Raw genomic sequence first — 20633 nt, forward strand, 5'->3', positions numbered from 1 at the left:
GATGGGATTTTGTGAGAGGTGGTTTCCACTCGTTGCTGTTATTTTCTCCAAAGAGATACCCCAGTGCATGCTCCTGTTCTTCCAGGCCAACTGACATAAACTTTAAAGCTTACTTTTTTTCGTGTACTTCCTGATTTCTCTCTATAGTCTACTTGCCAAGTTTCTTCCTGCCTTCTTTTGAATATCTCCAACGATGAGACTCTCACTGCCTTTTGAAAGAGCTCATTCCATCTTTGAATATTTCTAATAATGAGATCATTGTTTCCTCAGAATATGACAATGCACATGTGGTTCTCAGGTACAGAACATATTTAATTCCTATTTTGTATGACAATCATTCAAATTTATCCCATGTAGGACATATCTAACTTATTTTCTGTGTGGCAAGCACTCAAATTTGACACTATTTAAAAATAGCTGTTGTGATCTCTATGACTTCTGCAAATCCCCAATTCCTTCACCAGCTCCTTTAAGAACAGAACTTAGAATATCTTCACTTGAAACAAGATAGTAATAGAACTAAGTCCCACATTCCCAGTGTAATTTTACAAGTAAATAGCACATCAATTCTAAAACCTCTTCCCCTCCTTTTTCTAATATCATTACTATATTTCTATAAATGAGCTCTAAATTCGTATTAGTTTATTTTGGAAGTCACTGCTAAATTTTGGCTGAGAATAAGTATATTCTTAACTCAAACGCCTATGATTTTTTTAAACCTGTGCTGTGTTCCATTCCAAGTATTACTTTCAATATTGTTGTAAGGATGTTTACTGTCAGTCTAATTTTCCTTCCTTTTTATATTATCTACATTTCCTCTTTATTTGCTTTTGAAATTTATTTTTTGTGTTCTATAATTTTATTATGATAGGCTTAGTTGTTGATTATTATATTATATTCTTCATGTCTTATATCCTCTATATTTGTATTGTGTTTTCTGAGTATTTTATTCAGATCCATGCTTGTTTCATTAGGATTTTGTTTTGTGAGCTGAGTTTGAGTTTGGACATTCCTAGAGATTTCCTAGTAGTTAACAAAAGTTTTCATGTATTTTCACACTTTGCTCCAATAATTTCACTTTTTAAAACTCATGTTAGTGCATAAAGATCTGTGTATAACATTGTTTATTTCAGCATTATATGTAAACCTGAATCTCAATCTATAGGAAATTAGTTAAATAGATATTAGTTCATATAACGGATTGTCATGCAATTGCTAACAATAATTATGTAAATTATGTGTGGGTATACATATATACATACATACATACATACATACATGCATACATACTATATATGGATCTCTCTGTATATGTGTGTGTGTATGTGTAACTTGATCCATTTATGCAACCTTTAGAAAATGTATACAAATTAGCTACATATGTATCTATATGCATATAGTCATATAGAATATATTGAAAAGGTAAGCAATCATTGAGGCATGATTATATTTGAAGAGATTGTAGAAGTCCAAGAAAAAATAAAACACTCTTATAATATTCACTTTATAGCCTTCTTTCTTGTTTGATTTTTTTCTAAGATTATTTTTTACAGTGACTATGTACTGTGCTTCTACATTTAAAATAAAATTAAAAACCTATTAGATTCTTCTCTTCACTCCATTTATCTTTTTTCTGTGTGTGGGGAGGGAGGGATTCTGACAGATGGTCAATAGGTTAGATAGCCTCTAATATACTTCATGTCATCTGAAAATTGGTTAAGTATGAAGGCTATAACATCATCAGTCATTGGTAAAAGTTTAGAATGCCTTTCCAAAACCTCCTTTCAGGGAGGTCTTATCAACTGGTAGACCTGGAACAAAGAAAAAAGACCTAATCTTTCTTTCTTTCACTCTTTCTCTCTTTCTTTCTTTCCTTTCTTTTTCTTTTACCCTCCCTCCCTCCCTCCTTCCCTCCCTCTCTTCCTTCCTTCCTTCCTTCCTTCCTTCCTTCCTTCCTTCCTCCTTTCTTCTTCCTTTCTTCCTTCTTCCATTTCTCTCTTTCTCTCCCCTTCTCTCTCTCTATCTCTTTCATGTGTATATAACATGTCATGTACTCTGCTAAGCATATTTATTTTTAAGGCAACTTTGAAATATATAAATATTGGCATGTTCATTCCCTGTGTATTAGAAATTTTATCCTCAGCTTTCCTTGGGATTACCGAATTGTGAAAGGCATATTTTGATCATTTCTCAAAACTTTTAAGCATGTCCTTTTATTATGTCAAGCTACAAAAGCATTCTTGACCTATTTTTTCTGTCTTGACACTCATAAACTTCAAGCTATAAGTCTAGAAGAGAGAAGACCATCTTAAATTAAGAAGAATTATTACTATAAGCCACATAAAGTCTTCAATTTGCGTCTTTCTTTCCATGTCATCCTCCCTCGATATAACATTAAGAGTTCAAATTAAAGACAAAATCGAAACTGACTTTTGCCAAATCTGAAGAAGCAAATAAAACTGCTTGCTAGGAAGTACAAGTTTTTTGTTGTGATTCCATTTGACTTTCTCTTCAGTGATGCTTCTTTTGAATGTGCTTCTGTGAGGTACCAACAAGTCAACAGGGTTAAAAGTACTTTTTCAGTTGCTGTACATTTAAAGCCCTGTAGCATCTTTTCCGAAGCTCTCCAAGCCTGTGGGATACTACTGAAAGTCCCTGGACAACTATCCAGAAGCCTCATACCTCCTAAACTTTTCTCCTAAATTCCTGGAGCAAAAGGGAATAATTTTTTTGCAGTTCTTATTTTCTTCCTATTCATTCCTAGGTACTATGCAAGGTGACAGTTTCAAACTGCACATCTTTGTGTTATTGTAAATTGCCACCTTTGGGATTACTTCTGTTTCTTCTCCACATTCCATGAAGATCAGTCATTATTCTCATCTTGATTGGGTTACTGTTTTAGAAATATTAACATTTCTAAATGCTTAATATTGTAGAAAGTCTGGAGTGGGTACTGTAATTTGGCATCCTCTGGTTGACTTTCAGAGAACAGTGAGCATACCATTTTAGGTCACCTGTTCTTTAGAAGTCCAGAGAGTTTGCTTCTTTTTAGAAGTGTGGCTTTATTTGTTTTGTGTATTTTAATATATGTAAATTTCTTAAGCTATGGTAACTCATTATAAATAATTCTCCATGGGGGAGTGGCTAACTTGTCTGAGTACATAGAAATATAAGAGGGATCCAAATAAAATTAATGTTGTATTGTTTTTCTTATAGTTGGTTGGTCCCAGTCCAATGAATCAGGCTTCAGAAACAAAAGACAAAATTACATAATTTTAGAATTGAGTCAATCTCAAGTAATGTTTACAGACAAAATTGGCCCAACTCTTTTGACTGATTTGAGTGCTGAAACTAAAATTACATGTATTCCACAAAATAAAACTAACCAATATCTGCTAGAAGGGATCACTTTTTTTCCCATCTAAATCTGTGAAGTCATTAATATAGCTTATCCTGGTTGTATATCTAATCCAATATGTATAAATAAAATTTGCTTCTTTTATTCTGAATTTACAAGTGTATAAAACAATGTAATACATCCCAAATCTGCTAAACACTGCTTGAAAACTTTATGGAATTTATTTTATTTTATCCTTGATTTAACCCTTAATTAGAGGAATTAACATTGCTAGCTCTGTTTTGCAGATCAGAAATTGAGGCTTGAAAAGGTTAACTAACAAGTCCAAGGTCACTCAGCTAATAAGCAAAGAATTTGTGATTAAAATAGAGGCCTAGGTCAATGACAGAGCCCAAGCTCATGACCATTGGACTAAATAGCTTCTCATTATTGCTGCATTTTGCCCATTAGATGAAGATAATATTCACTACTGGTAACTCCATACTAAGGAAAAAGTCAAGTTTGCAATTTAATCCTAATGTATCTGATACAAGAAGTTTGTGTGTGTGTGTGTGTGTGTGTTTGTGTGTGTGTTTTATTTTTAAGGCAAGTACCTGCATAATAGTTGTCCAGTAGAAATCATGAATGTTACAGGTCAACAGTTAACTGAGGAGAATTTCAGAGATGCTTGTGCTGGGTCTGGTTCTAATTAGTAGTTCACTGTGAAGGATACCAAACACAGACAGGCACTCAAGATTAAATGAAAAAAGAAAAGGCCATTTTATCCAATGGAAACCTTTAAAAAAATGTCCTGAATAAATTGTTGCATACCTAACAATTTTCTCCTGGTGTTTATTACAGGATGTTGCCAAAGTTGGCCTATTTGGTGCACGGCCAGAAGTTTTGCAATTTCCCTCTGATGTGAAAACATTTTTGTCAGATTTTCTTGTGAGTCATCAAATTTTCCAGACATCACACAGTTGAGTCAATTAACATAAAGTTAATTGGTATTTTTGTCCTTTGCCAAATTAAATCATTCCTTATGGAGGAGTTTGTACATTGCTGGAGATGCCTTTTGGGAAGGTGAGAGTTCAGAGGTAAAGGCCAAGAAACTGTTATACTCCTTTGGAAAAAAAAAGTGATTCTCTTTCTAAAAATAAGAAATATCATTTTAAAGTAATGTGGATGCCAACACTTGGAAAAATAATCTCTTGTGTTTCCTAGGGTTTTACTTAAGTGTGCCTGCAGAGGAATGTAAGTAAAACTGAGGGTCACAGAGAAATCACCATGAGAGGCTGTTCTCTTTCATAAATGTTTAATTATATTATTTTATTCATTATTTAACATTTTTTGTCTAACGCTTATGGCACACATTTGGAAGTTGAGCTCTTTGGTGGTGTCTTATGTAAAGTTTAGCTGAAAATAGTCACATCTTCTAGTAACTTCTTGACCTTCCTTCCAAAACTCCTCTCATACGGTTGTCTGTATTTTTTAGGTGGATCAGGAACCAGAAATTGTTATAGGCTCACTGTGTTCTTTCTTTTAATCAAAGGACTATGCTGCACTGCTGATGGTCATTTTAACAACTTTAATAATGAAAGTCATCATTTATTTTACCTATCATGAACATGGTGCTGGAAATATCAAATAAATTAATACTTTTTTTTCTTTTCATCTACTGTCGTAATAGCTTTATGAGGTAGAAATTATTCCTATTAGAAAACTGAGGTCCAGATAGGTTAAGGTTATTTGCATGAGATCACACAGCTTTAAATGGGAGAGATTCAACCCTTTCTCTGCATAGAAAAAGTCATTTTCAAAAGCTCTTCTATTTACTCTGAATATAGTTCTGAGTGTAGGCATGGAAATGATCAAAAATTAAATTTATTGGTAGAGAGAATTAACCAGGAGTTTTGACAATATGGAGACACAGCCAGATGATTAATCTGAAGGAAAAGGAAAAGAGTACACAAAAAGAAACTGTTTATTTTTTTCACATAATGTTTTTAATTGACAAATAAAAAGTATATATATTCATGGTGTACAACATCATGTTTTGATACGTGCATACATATGGAATGACTAAATGAAGCTAATTAGCATATGCATCATCTCATGTATGTATCTATTTTTGCAGTTAGAGCAGTTTAAATTTACTCTCTGATACAGTTTGGCTGTGTCCTCACCCAAATCTCACTTTGAATTGTAATAATCCCCACATGTCAAAAGTGGGGCCAGTTGGAGATAATTGAATCATGGAGGTGGTTTCCTCCATACTGTTCTTGTGGAATAAGTCTCATGAGATCTGATGGTTTTAAAAATGGGAGTTCCCCTGCAGAAGCTCTCTTTCCTGCCACCATGTGAGACATGACTTTGCTCCTCATTTGCCTTCTGCCATGATTGTGAGGCCTCCCCAGCCATGTGGAACTTGGAGTCAATTAAACCTCTTTCCTTTATAAATTACCTAGTCTCGGGTATGTCTTTATTAGCAGTGTGAGAACAAACTAATACACACTCTTAGCAATTTTTAAGTATACAATATATTGTTATTAACTACTGTCACCATGGTATAGAACAGATCTCTTTAACTTATTCCTCCTGGGGATTTTCAAACAAATAGTTGTTTTCAAACAAATAGGTGGCCAGTAACAGATGTCCCTGGCTGCAATAGGGAATGTGCCCCTGTTGCCTGAAAAAAAAGTGGCCAGTCAGTGTAAGAACACTGGGGAGCAGACCCTGAATTGAGAAGCATCTGTCTGTTGCCTAATTCCGTTCCAAAGCTTTATTTTGATTCTGATCATCATTTAGGAATTTTTGGCACTGATTTTTTCAGTAGAAGTCTACTGTGTTGTTACTACATCCTGCAACAACAGAAGGACTTGACTATCTTAGAGAACATTTCACATCCTGAAAGTTTTGCTTCATGGACTTCATTTTTTAAAGATTGGCTTTATTCACTACTTTCCTTCCTATAGTTAACCTCTAAAGAATTTAAACCTCTGCCTGGTAGACATTGCCGGAATAATATTAAGGCAAATATTTGGCATATGCCGTGGGTCATAGTGCTGTCAGAAATAAGACAGGGATGAAAGTATCACAGATCCGGGTGCAGCTCTCATCATAAAGCAGAAACATTGGGATAACTTTTAAATAATTAGTCGGATCACACTGTTCTCTGCTCAAAACTTTTCAGTGCTTCCTACAATACCTGCAATAAAAACTAAATCTTTAAGTATCCTACAACAGTCTACAGGACATGGGTACTGCAACCCAAAGTGCCAAAGGCCACTAACCACTCCCAGCATTTGACTCCCTCCACACTGACTTATCTATCCTTAGCACACCAAGCCTGGGCCTGCCTCCAGGGCTTTTTACTTGCTACTTCCTCATGAAATATTTCTGTCCCCAGAGCTTTTGCCTGCTTCATTTCTTCATGTAATTCCAGCCCCATTAAAACCTTCTTCACAATGATCTGACAAAGTTCTCTGAAATAGCCTCCTTATCCCCTCCGCCTTTGTTCTCAAGTCCTGCTCTGTTTTGTTTTCTTAATGGTGTATTTAGCTATCTGAAGCTATGTAATTTATTTACGTATGACTCAGTCTCCCCCACAAAGATGCAAACTCAGTGATGTAGAGAATATGTTAATCTTATTCCCAGTTTATGACAGTACCTGGTTCCTAGCATTTACTCATTATATTTTTTAATGAACAAACAAATAAATGTTTCAGTAGGTGGCCTCTAATCCCCTTCCCACCCTCACCCACATTCCCAGAAGTCTCTGGTGTCTCTGTGTTTAAGGCCTAAGAAAAAAGGGAAATTTGATTCTTATTAGCCTAAAATTGGCCTTCTGAAGGTAGCACTTTCTCTCCAGGGAATATTCTCTATATTCAGGGGAAAAACTGCCCTAAACTATACGTTATAAATTATCCAGGACAACTTCTTGAAACTATTGTTTTATCTTACTACTGCCTTACCTCTTCCACCCTCACCCCAACCTTATCCTAAACTGGATGTTGCTGTTGATTTTGCCTTGTTTCTGATCGAATTTCCAAAATAATTTTGGGTGCTCTGCTATTTGCTCCAAATTCAACAAAATATTGATATGATATCCTCCTCCCCCAGGCCACAGGACAAAGTTTCCCCAAGCAGGCTTCCATACACATACCCAGATATGCACTCAGATCCAAGGCCTTCTTGTAACACTAGTGAAATTATTGATTTCTTTTTTGGATGTAGGCTTAATTATGTTGGTTCCCTGACAATCCCATCTTTCTAGTTGGGTCCTCCATTATTCCTAGCACCCTTGTTAGTAATATTTGCTGCTCGGAGATGCATATTGACTCCTAGGTGGGGATGATCTTTTTACTTGTCATTGGGTACACCTTTTATTTGGGAGGCACCCTCAGTTTTTTCTTCCCCTTTCTTATCTGAGAGTTTCAGTCTTCTCTTTGGGAATCAGGCCCTAATTCTCTTTCATTATTTACAGGAAGAGATTAAAAGGCTTCATTCAAGAAGAACCTAGAAACTTGCCTTAGCATCTCAATGACGGGTGGAATTGATCAACAAGCTGTATCTGGTTGCTCAAAACAGTGCAGCATCCACAGTGTGACAGATCATGCATGAGATGTTAGTATTGTAGAATCAAAAAACACTGGAGTGCATTCACTTATTAACATGCCATTCAATTTTATGTCTGAGTCAATGGCATGATATTAAGGGTGTGACACAGTGGTGTCGCAACTGTATTGTTTATTCCTTGTAATAAAATGCTTATTTTGTTTTTATGCATGGTGCTACTACAGCATTTTCCACCCAGTGGGTGCTGTATAAATATTGACTGATTGGAATTTGGAATTGTAAGTGGCATAACTTAGAGGTTTTTGGCTCCTTATAATTGCATTTGTGAACTACAAATGCAGCTAAAATTGGAGCTCTACTCTGAAACATTTCAATTGAGCTTCTGGTCTAAGTTACCCAGCAAACACTTAAAGTAAAAATTATCCCCCTTTTACAACCTCAAGTCTATTATTTAAAGCCAATAAAGAGTGGTTAATAATGGAGAAGTCTTAAATTTCAGGCATGTTTTTAGAGACTAAGCCTAATAAAATTATTAAGTGGAAGCAAAGCAATATTATTTGTTTTGGTAGTAGACTTTGAATATCCAAGAGAATCACGGATATCGTGTCTCCATAATGGTTTTGAGGTTCGACTCCTGCTTCCTCAAATGTAGGAAATGGCATTGAGATTGGTATATGGGTATACCATATACTTTATTTTTAGGGTAAGAGCCTACCTTTTAAAGGAAGCAGGTACCTGTATATGTAACATCCTAAAGCAGATTTCAGATACTTGGGGAGAGCCTGTTTTTAAGAATCATGATGAAATATTGCTTGCCTTAATGAAATGGCTGTTATTGTAAAACACTGATAATATCTATATACAGTGTCATTAAAAGGTGAGTGAAATAAACCCTAGATAATAAGTACAATAAACCAGATAAAATATCTGTCTCTGAAAGAATAAGAATATATATAAGAAAATATATAACTTCATTGAGATCTAATCTTTCAGTTCTTTTTTAGCTCCGTTAACAATTATTTAGCATATGCCAAGCCCTGAGCTTTCATATAGGTTTACAAATATGAATAAAACCTCATTCCTATGTAGAAGAATCTTAGGAGAGACATGGTTTCAAAATGGGGTTCCTACACCATGGATTTACAAGAAAAGCCTTTGATTACAGGAAGAAAATACCAAAATGCTTATTTCTGTTTATTTTTATAAAATAAAGAAATACGTGAAATGTGAAATCCAACAATGTCCAATGCGAAGAAATTGAGACAAACTAATCACCCACAGGGATCGTGGCATCTTGACTCTCTCACATTTACTATGACGAATTTGGAGTGGTGAAAAACATATAAACAAATACCCATACCTCTGCGTAATGTTTAAAATCATAAGAAATGCAATTAGAGTCTTGCAAAATTTTACTAAACATAATAATCAATGTTTAAAAGGTTTATCTGAGGTATGTTACTTAATGATGAAAAAAATACTTTTAGAAACATGCTTATTCTTCCTACCACAATAACAATGGCCAAAATAATACATAGAAAATGATATAACATAGTTAAATACTTATATGCATTCCTTTGTCATAAAATCGTTGGAAGATGCACAATATTGATACAGTTGTAAATATTAGACAGAAGCTACCCAACTTGGGAATTTTGCAATGCCTTGGAAGAAGGCAGAAATGTTTCTAACATGTCCCAGCTGCTGGTATTTTCTCTATCCTGTTTCAACAATAACATACACAAAGAACTACTTGTTTTTTTTTAAACCACCAAAGGAGGGCTGCAGCAGAGATAATATATTCTCAGGAGAAAATTTTTTTTTAATAAAAATAATGTTTGTGGAAATAACTGTGAAGTGTAGTTACTGATGAAGCGGTTGCTCTTTACTGGAATTTTTTAGATGGATTTCAGGGAAATGTTGAGGTGAGAATATAATTTCCTGAATCCTTCATAGGCAAGCAATTTAGGCCAAAAAAAGTGCATACACTCAGAAATGCATATAGTGCATAAATTCCTAAGAAATATCCTCTTTATAATCACAAGGCATCTCAGATATAGTAGGATCTTTGAAATATTTTCTTTTTTTCTATTTATTTATTTATTATTATTATTATTATACTTTAGGTTTTATGGTACATGTGCGCAATGTGCAGGTAAGCTACATAAGCATACATGTGCCATGCTGGTGCGCTGCACCCACCAACTCGTCATCCAGCACTAGGTATATCTCCCAATGCCATCTGGATCTTTGAAATACTTTCTAAAGCTTTTTTTGAAAAATGTTGAAATGTTGTTGGACTTAAAGCTAATCTATATGCTTATTCTTTTACAGAAAAAGGTATTCCAAATTTTTTGACAAATGGACTTTACTGGTATAATACCTAATTAATCTATTTTTAGGAATCACACACTCTAAAACACATTGATTTTTAAAGAAACACAGGTTATAGAAAATTCATTTTGAAGAAGGATATAAAAACTGTTTTCAGGTTAAATGATTTCCTTTTTGCAAGTGTTATGAGTACATTTATCTGTGACATTATTCATTATTTCTACTTATTTAAAAAATATTAGAGATATGGTATTATCTTACCTGTTAAAATTTTACAAATAAAGAGTTCTTATGGGTTTTGAAAACTTTTATTAAATATTCAAACTAATAGTTTGCAAGAAAACTGGTGACATCAAGGAAAATGAAGTTATCAATCAAATTTCAACAAAACTTTGCCTAATTTATAAATCATGTTTAAAAATGAGTTTCTTTATCTAATGAACCCAGTCTCTGATGCCCTTCTACCATTTGAACTTGCATATCTTTATAAGATTTCTACCTCAAAATGCCTGATTATCTTATAAATGTACATAATAGCTTGTTTGTGTAAATAGGGATCATATAAGCTGGTCATTAGACCTAGCTAGCAGTGGTTGCATCATATTGGACTCAATTTTATTTTCGGCAAGAATGCTTCATAGACAATGTTGTGTGCTTCAGTTAGGAGTCATTTAATATTTAGTTCTTTATTTGTATTATGCTAACAACCATCAGGTAGACCCACTGGTTCATTATGGGCTGCAAAATAGTAATATTGTGATTTTATCATTCTGTAAAGATAAATATCTACATCAACTATTTTTTTTACCCTAAGGTACAGTTTGTCTAGGACAAGAAGGATAAACACCTGATTCTTTCATTTGTTAGTGTTCAACATAATGATTTTGTTTCTTAGCATTATCCAAAGATGTCCAATGTATTTAAAAAATAAATTGACCATACTTGTTCTTTTCAATAAATTCAAGCATACTTGCTTCGTTTTAATCCATTGCATCTTTTATTTTTTGTTGAGTGGGCCACTTTAAGCTTATTTCAGAGTCTTTTTGACAGGCCCCCTCTAGCCTTTGATAGCATCATGATTTTTTGGTACCTTTTTTCCCTTTCAGATCTGAGTTTAGCCATTTCTTCAAAATGTCCTATTTCCTATTAGTCAGAAATAATAGAAATTATAATCTGGATGTTAGAGGCATTTTTTGCTACTTGGTTGGTCATTGATCCCAGGTCTTTTCAGGAGAAACTGCAAAAAAGCATGACTTTTTTAAGATGGTAGCTTGCATCTTGAATCCATACTGATAATACTAATTCAGAGTCAGGACTTGGTTTTTATTTAACCTAATTGATCTTCATCGGCAGAGCCTTTTTTCCAGACGGAAACTCCTGGTCTCCAAAACATCAACATAATTTTTCATGTAATTTATCCTACAAAATACACATAGCAGTCTCTGGATGACAAAAACTCACATTACCAACAACAATATGACTAATTTTGTGAGTACGTTTGGCAGATATTCCACCAGAGCATATTGTCAAATCACTGTGCTCTAAAATTAATTGAAATAGTTTCTCTTTTTTTGGTTGAGCCAGCAATGCAATGCACAGTTAACAAGTACAATTTATTTGCCATTCAATGTATCAGTTTTGTTTTGTTTTGCATTATAATTCTATAAAATCACATGGTTCCAAAATGAAATCAATAGAACAAGGTATATCCATGGAAGTCCTATATTCTGGTACTCTCTGTATCTGTTCCTGGGTTCATGCCATTCTCCTGCCTCAGCCTCCCAAGTAGCTGGGAGTACAAGTGCCTGCCACCATGCCCGGCTAATTTTTTTGTACTATTAGTAGAGATGGGGTTTCACTGTGTTAGCCAGGATGGTCTCGATCTCCTGACCTCATGATCCACCCGCCTTGGCCTCCCAAAGTGTTGGGATTACAGGCGTGAGCCACTGCACCCAGCCCCTTATAGGAAACTTTTTTTTAAAAAAAGTCTTTGTTTTGGTTTTGGTTCATCCAGACACTGTTTTATACAGAGTTTATCTCTACAGTGAGATAAACTTTGCCAAATGCACATTCTCATGCAACTCACATTCCTGTCAACATAAAGACCATTTATTTTATCCTAGAAGATTCTCCCAGACCCTTTCTCAGTCAATCCTACTCCCCAGAGAGAGTCACTGCTTTTATTTCTTGTCTCATAGTTTTGCCTTATCTAGAGGTTTATATAAAGAAAATTCACACAGAATGTATTCATATGTGGCTAACTTCTTTCAATTAGAATAACATTTTCGAGGCCCTTTTGTTTTAGTGCACTTATCAGTAGTTTAGACCTTTTTTGTTGCTGAGTAGTATTTCATTGTTTGGCGGTGCTACATTTTAAAAAGTATATATATTCACCATTTGCCAGACACTTAGGTTGTTTACTATTTTACCTATTATATATAAAACACGTATTTTTGTACAAGTCATTTTTCTGTAAATATGTTGTTCTTCCTTGTGCGTCCTAGGGTTGGTACATGTTTAACTTTATGAGAATGTGCTAAGCAATGCACAAGATCTCCATCTGTTTCACAAACTCTACAGCTTTTGATGTTGTTCATCTTTTAGTTTATCTTTTCCATGCAGTCATAGTGGTATTTCATTGTGGTTTTAATTCCCATTACCTTGATGGCAATGCTATTGAGCACCTTTCCTTGTGCTTTTTGGCTTTTTCTGTACCCTCCTTTGTGAATTGTCTAAGTCTTTTCTCTATTTTTCAAAAGGTGTTTGTTGTTTTTAAATATTTTCATTTTAAGAGTTATCTATTTGAAATACAAATCCTTTTTTCTAGTTTCTTTTTTGTGCGTATGTGTTTTTGCTGAGCAGAAGTTTTTCATTTTGATGAAGTCCAACTTATCAATTTTTTTCTGGTACGGGCTTTCTGAGTCTTTTAAATAGGTATATCCTAAAGAATTAAATTCAAAATTAACAAACCAATCAAGGTACATGACTTTCTGTAAAGAGCATTACTAATTGTATACAAAAATGTGTTTTTCAATGCATTAAGACATTTCAAAATGCCTTAAATGTTGTCATTTTACCTTTATCTGGTTCTTACAATGTCAATTTTACATATACCTTAAAATACACAATACATAATTAATGAAGGAGTATATATGTAAATTTATGCACACATAAATATATACCTGCATACATAAACAAATAAATATACATATTGAGGTGCATATTCAGCAATGTTATTGATAAAGAACACGATAAAAATTTTGGGACCACTGGACAGTCATCTCAAAGTAGAGACAGAGGTATATTCAGGATATTATGGTCATCCAGAGGAAAGACATTAAGCCATACATGGAATTTAGACAAAACTCTCTGAATAAGATGACTGTCCATGTGAATCTTAAGAGGTTAGTAAGAATTATGCAAGAGGCTATGAGAGAAGGGATGTAAGAAAGATACAGTAAGATGAACAAAAGCATAGATGTGTGAAATCTCATGGATTATGGGGGAAATCATATTTCACACTTACTAGAATTTTAAATCCAAGAAAAGATTAGATGGGTTGGTAGAGACCAGATCATGGAGGGCCTTGTTTTGCCATGCTGACAGAATGGATTTAATGCTCAAGGTGACAAGGAGCCGCCCACTGAAATGATTTAAGGAAAGGAGTGCCATATTCTAATTCTAAATGCTCACCTTTGTAGCAATGGGAAGATGAGGTTGAGAAGAAAAAGCTAGAGCCTTGAGAACAGTTAGGGGATATTGCAATTGTGCGGGTAGCAGATTATGGGGACCTAGATAGGAGAGGAAGGGGTGTGTTTGAGAATCGTTCAAGGGGTAAAATCAGGAGGACCTGGTGATTTGCTGTGAAGGTGGATCAGGAGGTAGAGAAAGGAGAAGGGTACCTAACTCTCAGGTTCTGGTTTGGGTAGCTGAGTAGGGAAATACAAGACGAGAAGCTGCACCAGCAGGGTCGCTGTTTCCAAGCTTTACTCCGCCTGTGCATCCATACAGGCTTCTCCACATTGATAGCTACCAGCTCCTGACACTGTAAAATAAACTCCCTGGGAAAGCATTTCTAACTGTGTTATATTTGGAACCTAAAGTTCCCTTATATTATATTATTTCTCCAAGTCTGTCTAAATGCTATACTGAACACATATGGAAGTGCAAAATGGGGTGTTAAAATGACAAGCCTGTGTTTGAATAAAATTTATTCAACCATTTATTCAAGAAATATTTACTGAACAACCACTTCACGTCAGGAAGTGCCCCAGGTACAGGGGATACAGTGGTAAACAAACCCGACCTGGCCCCTGCCTTCAGGTTTCTTGTTTCCAGAAGAGGCACAGAGTATGATGTTGGGGATAGTACAAGGAGTAGTGAGGACATAGAGAAGGAAGATCTGTTTCCCTCAAAAGTCAGGAAAACCTTTTAGAAGAAGAATAAGGAATAAGCGGGTATACGGAGGGAGTACTGCAGGCAGTACTGCCTGTAATATCACATGATAATATAAATATCATATACACATACATAATACACAAGGCACAGGGACAAGAAAGAATCAAATCAACAGGATGAAATGAAAGTTCAACAGGACTGGAATACAGAGTGCAAGGGAGAGAGGGAACGATGAGATTCAACAAATATTTGCTTTGCTGTACAATGTTCGACAAGGTTGGGTTTTACACTAAATTTAAAGTATATGACAATGAGTTAAAAAAGTTCCTGCTCTCAGAAGCTCATGGTCTACTGAGAAAGAAAGACAGTCACAAACAATAAACAAATCCTGTACTGGGTACTCCAATAAGAATTTTAAAGTGTCATGGACTCATGGGCATCCCGTCAAGGTTACTAGGAACCAGGGAGAAGATAACAGAAGAAGGAGTGTTTCAGCAAAGTCTTACATGATTTTATAAAAATTCCCAACAGCCTTGGACACAGGGTATAAAATGGAAGGCATTTCAGACAGTGGGACCCAAATGCGCAAGTATACGGGACTTGGGTTGGAAGGGAGACATTTATGTTTGAGGATCATATTTAGAACAGTTGTTGCTGAAATATATCTCTGGCCCAGCTCTCAGCCCTCCAGCATCCCAGAGCCATCCTTCTAATGGACACACTCCTACAGGCAAAGAACAGATAGAAATAGAGCATCATTTGAGGTCATTTCAAATGGTGAAAGATGTAAGGTAAAAGTATGGCCTTGCAGAGTAGTAGAACTTCCCAAAATTATAAAATGCAGTCATTTTATGTTATATGTTAATAAAGGCTTATGTAGTCAAAATTATTATTCTTTTTCCCAATTTCTGTTATATAAGGTTATATGAAATTTCTTTCCATCTTTAGTGAATATTCAGTACAGAAAGATCATAGACTCATGTTCATATTTAATAACATTCACAAACAAAATTAATATAAGAAAGGTGTTTTAATTTGTTTTTCAAGAATTGCTAAAGGAAGGTACATGTTTTAGGAAGTGAACCAGAAGTTTCTGCACAGAAAGAAGAAAGGGGTGAGGGGATTACAATCCAATGTGAATTGATATTATATGTTAAATTGATAAGAATATTTTAAAACTGTTCTTGTAAAGCTATTCCTCTGGAAGACTGAACAACTTTTTTAAGGCTAGCTTGGAATGCTAGAAAGTACAAAATATTAAAAGCATCAAAGAATCCCTACAGCCTGGTTATAGATTATAAGAATTTTACATGACTTCAGAGTAAAGCACACCGGATCAGGGATCATGAGACCAAAGTTTATTCACTGTGTGGTCATTGATAAGGGCCTTAATGGACTGCATCTGGATTGCTTCATTGGTAAAACGGAAGTGCTAATACCTTCTTTGTAGGGTTATTTAGAACCTAAATGAACTACAGTTGACCCTTGAACAATGCAGGGACAATGACCCCTTGTGTGGCAAAAATCCACATAGAACTTTGACTCCCCTAAAAGCTAATTACTAATAGCCTACTGACCAGAAGCCTTATAGATAACACAGTCGATTAACACATGTTCTGTGTGCTATATGTATAATATACTCTATTTTTACAGTAAAGAAAGCTAGAGAAAAGAAAATGTTATTCAGAAAGTCATAAGAAAGAGAAATATAGTTACTATTCATTATGCGGAAGCGGATCATCATGAAGGGCTTTATCCTTGTCGTCTTTATGTTACATAAGCTGAGGAGTAGGACAAGAAGAAGGGTTTGGTCTTGCTGTCTTAGGAGTGGCAGAGGCAGAAGAAAGTCGGCCTGTGAGTGGACCTGCACAGTTCAAATCCATGTTGTTTAGGGGTCAATTGTAGTATGCCTAGCGCATTTAGCATGATCACTGATGCTGTTAGGATATGTATCTGTAAGTGTGCTCTCTGGACAGCTATTTCTGCACAATAGAAGTAGACTGCATGCCACATGTGTAATTTAAACTATTCTAGCTCTACATCAAAAAGTGTGAAAAGAAATGGGTAAAATTTATTTTAGTAACATATTTTATTTAGCCAAATATATTCCAGAAATGGATATTTCAACATGTAATCAATATAAAATTATTAATGAGGTATTTGACATCACTTTCAAAATATACTCAGCCTTCTTAATCTGGTGTGCATTTTCCATTACAATACATCTCAATCTGGATGAACCGCATCCCAAGTGCTCAATAGCCATATGTGGCTAGTGGCTGTAAAAATGGGCAGTGCAACTTTGGGTTACACTGCTGGGTTTAACTCCCAGCACCACCACTTAGTGGCTGCATCTCCTTGGGCAGTTCTTTACCTTCTCTGTCCTTCAGTTTTCTCCTATATATAAAGGGTATACTGATAATGCACACATGATGGTGTCACAGGATGAAATGGCTTATAGTAATACTAAATATATGCTAGCTACTGTTAGTAGTAGTCTTGCTAATAATAGTATCAGTATTCAAGGTTAATGCTAACTACTACAATTGTTATGATTGTTTTGTTTTCACAATCATCATCAGCAGCAGCATTATCATCATTATGCAAAGGGTCCAGTCTGATGGTGGAGCTCTGTATATAAGTCTCAGGTTGGAAGCTGGTCTTGACATTTCTAAGAGGTTGTAAGTGTCCATCCTATAAGAAGCAGCATCTCGGCCAGTGTGTATGGGTGCATGAAGGCATGATCCAAGCTTTTGGAAGAAGTAGCTGGCATGACTTGGGTGTGCTACCGAGGCCCTAGACAAATAATCTGTGATCCAGTCCAGGGTCTCAGCTTCAGGGAAAAAAAAATAGTGGAAATCAGACAATCTTGTCTGAAACCCATGTTTTTCAACTGGCATAACTGATAGAAATTGGAGACCTTTAGGTTTGGTGGGCATGTGAATACCAAGGTCCTCAACCCAGACTGATAAGCCACCACACTGAGATCAGTAAGGTTAACTTCAGATCCCCTGGTTCCAAATATAGTCTTGGATTATCTAGAATTGGCTCAGGAACTGAGTGATGTCTACCTGTTTAAATGAGACTAATACAGGCATAACACCCACCACCCCCGAAATTAATTATTTAGTTCTAAAAATTTTGTGGGCAGAATAATTTTTAAGGTATTAATGTATATTTTTCTACCTGTATTTTCCTCATTCAAGAAAAAGTCAAGCTCTTTGCTCCTCTACCTTTAGGGATATTTTCGTGAAAAGAAAAGTAGAAATTAATTTCAAGAATTTTTCATTATTAGATATTGTGTCCAAGAACCTAAGGCCATAGGGATTATGCTAGGTTTCCTGGAGAGTGATCCAACAGGGCATGCCTCTGAACAGACCTGCTCTTAAGTAGGGCACCGGGGAGCTGCCGTGAACTTAAGGTGGGTGGGGCCTTTGAGACACTGCTCCTTACTCTTTTTTTCTTATATTCAAGGGCCTATGAAATAAGTCTCCTTTCAAGAGTTATCTTGGACAACCCTGCACTTGTGGAGTTGTTCTAGGCATTGCACCCTTCCAGGGAGCAGCCAGGCCCAGGGGAAACTCAAGGAGAGAGAAAGAGAGGGAATTCCCCAGACTTAAATGTAGGGATGCCTGGAGACTAAGAGAGGAAAAGAAGTCCTGGAGTTTTTCAAATAGCAGAAACCCATACCTTATTTGTAGATAATTCCCAAAAGTGCAGGCAAAATGGGATGTTGGGGAAAAAGGCTCTGTGGCTTCCTACCTAAAGTGTGGCTTGGCCTCTGCAGGGCTAGATGGACTGAAGGAAGCAATGGGAGAAGAATAATGGGTGTCTCAGGGATCAAGGATGTGGAATGATGACTGGAAATGTGTCTCCAAGACCTAGGCTGTCCATTTGCCTCTGGGTCCTTTACACTGTGCTAGAGTGGGGAGATTGCGAAATGACTGAAGTGATTTCCTTGCTGGCTTGATGGGGAGTTTGTAGGCAAAATGAAAAGTTGATTTAAAACACATAGGCCGGGTGGAGTGGCTGACACTTGTAATCCCAGCACTTTGGGAGGCCAAGGGGGGGTGGATCATGAGGTCAGGAGATCGAGACCATCCTGGCCAACATGGTGAAACCCTGTCTCTACTAAAAATACAAAAATTAGCCAGGCGTGGTGGCATGCGCCTGTAGTCCCAGTTACTCAGGAGGCTGAGGCAGGAGAATCGCTTGAACCTTGGAGGCGGAGGTTGCAGTGAGCCGAGATCACACCACTGCATTCCAGCCTGGGGTGACAGAGCGAGACTCCAGGGAGAAAGAAAAAAAAAAAAAAGCGTCAAGTATTGTGATATTCCTTTCTTGTCTGGACTTGTGAAATGAGATTTATACCCAAAATAGATACTTAAATGATCTCATTTTTATTTTGAAAATGGTACAGAAAAGGAGGAGAAAGCAACTAGAGTACCAAAGTTTAGTAACTGAGGAAACAATTTCAGAAAGGTTAAAATAATTTTTCAGGATAAATACCAGTGTTCGGTCACTGGGCTGGATCTTCTGATAAATAGGTAGGTAGGTAGAAAAATAGGGAGATAGATGGATAGATAGATAAACAATGTGTTCCTTCATATGTATCATTTTCAAAACCTTAGATTATTTTACTGATAAGCAGAGTATTATTATGCCCTTGGTTTGCCATCTATGGTAGGCAGAATTCTATATGATGGCCCACAAGACTTCCTACCACCTGTTGTACTTCCTCTATATCATCCCCAAGACAATGAATGTGTTGGATTTAACTCCTGTCTCAGACCTCTAGATCCATATTTAAAGGGCCCACTCATATGATCAGGTAAAACCCATTCAGATCACCTGCCAGGAGAGTAGCCAGGTGCTGAGTATGACCCCCATCTGACATCCAGCAGACAATGGGACATCAGTTCTACAACCCCAATAACTTAACTCTGCCAACAATAGACTTGGAAGAGGACCCTGAGCTCCAGATGAGAATGCAGCTGCTCACCATGATTTTTGCCTCATAAGACACTAAGCAGAAAGCTCAGTGCAACAGTGCAAAAGGATTACGACAGTTTGAAATGAATATTTTGATAAAATGTTTCCTGGAACAAATAAAATTATGTTGGAAAGCAATAAAACACCTTAAAATATTTTAAGCCAAATAAATATTTTCTACTGAAATAGTAATGCTGAAAATCATCATGAGTTTGCACTTTTGACAGCGTGGAAGTTTGGTACAGGATTAAATATATTGTCAGTCTATATAATCAGGAAAGAATGAGGTTGGAGCAATAGAAAGATTGCAGGGAAATTAGCATGGGTTAGTGGAAAGCATGCCAAAAATGGCAGAGAAAGGAAATGTGTGGAAGTAGACCACTAGCTTGGATCTAGCACAATGCAACCACTACATATGGGGTGCATTTAAATTGAGGGACACTCTAAAAATTTTGATGACTCCCTTAATACTTAAATGTTTCAAGGTTACGGTTGTGGAAGCATCCTCCCATGAGGAAGGGAAATATGACTGCCTACTCTCATTCATATCGCTCCAAGTTCATCTCCCACTTGGAGAATTCCCAGTTTCATGGCCATCCTCACAATTACCTCACTGATTCTTGATGTAATCTACTTACCCAACTCCTATGGCTCCATTCCTCTTTGGATTTCCTCTTGTGTATCTAAACATAGTCTTACACTTTAATCCTGCTTGAGTTCAGACTCATATACCCAACTACCAAACTTGAATCACTACTTCTAAAACTCGACATGTAAAACCTAGCTCATTAGCTACTCCCCAGAACCTGTGTTTCCTATTTAGGTGATTTAGACTGCCCCCTATTTAATTAACCAAGACAAGATCTGGAATGATTTTGATTTCCCCCCAACTCCCATTCAATTATTAAGTTCCTTAGATTATTTTTCCTTAATATCATGCAAAATCTAAGCTTAGGAACATGACTTAAAGTCCTTCGTTATGTGACCCCAGCTC

Source organism: Pongo pygmaeus, chromosome 7 (assembly GCF_028885625.2).
Source record: "Pongo pygmaeus isolate AG05252 chromosome 7, NHGRI_mPonPyg2-v2.0_pri, whole genome shotgun sequence".
NCBI classification, from domain to species: Eukaryota; Metazoa; Chordata; class Mammalia; order Primates; family Hominidae; genus Pongo; species Pongo pygmaeus.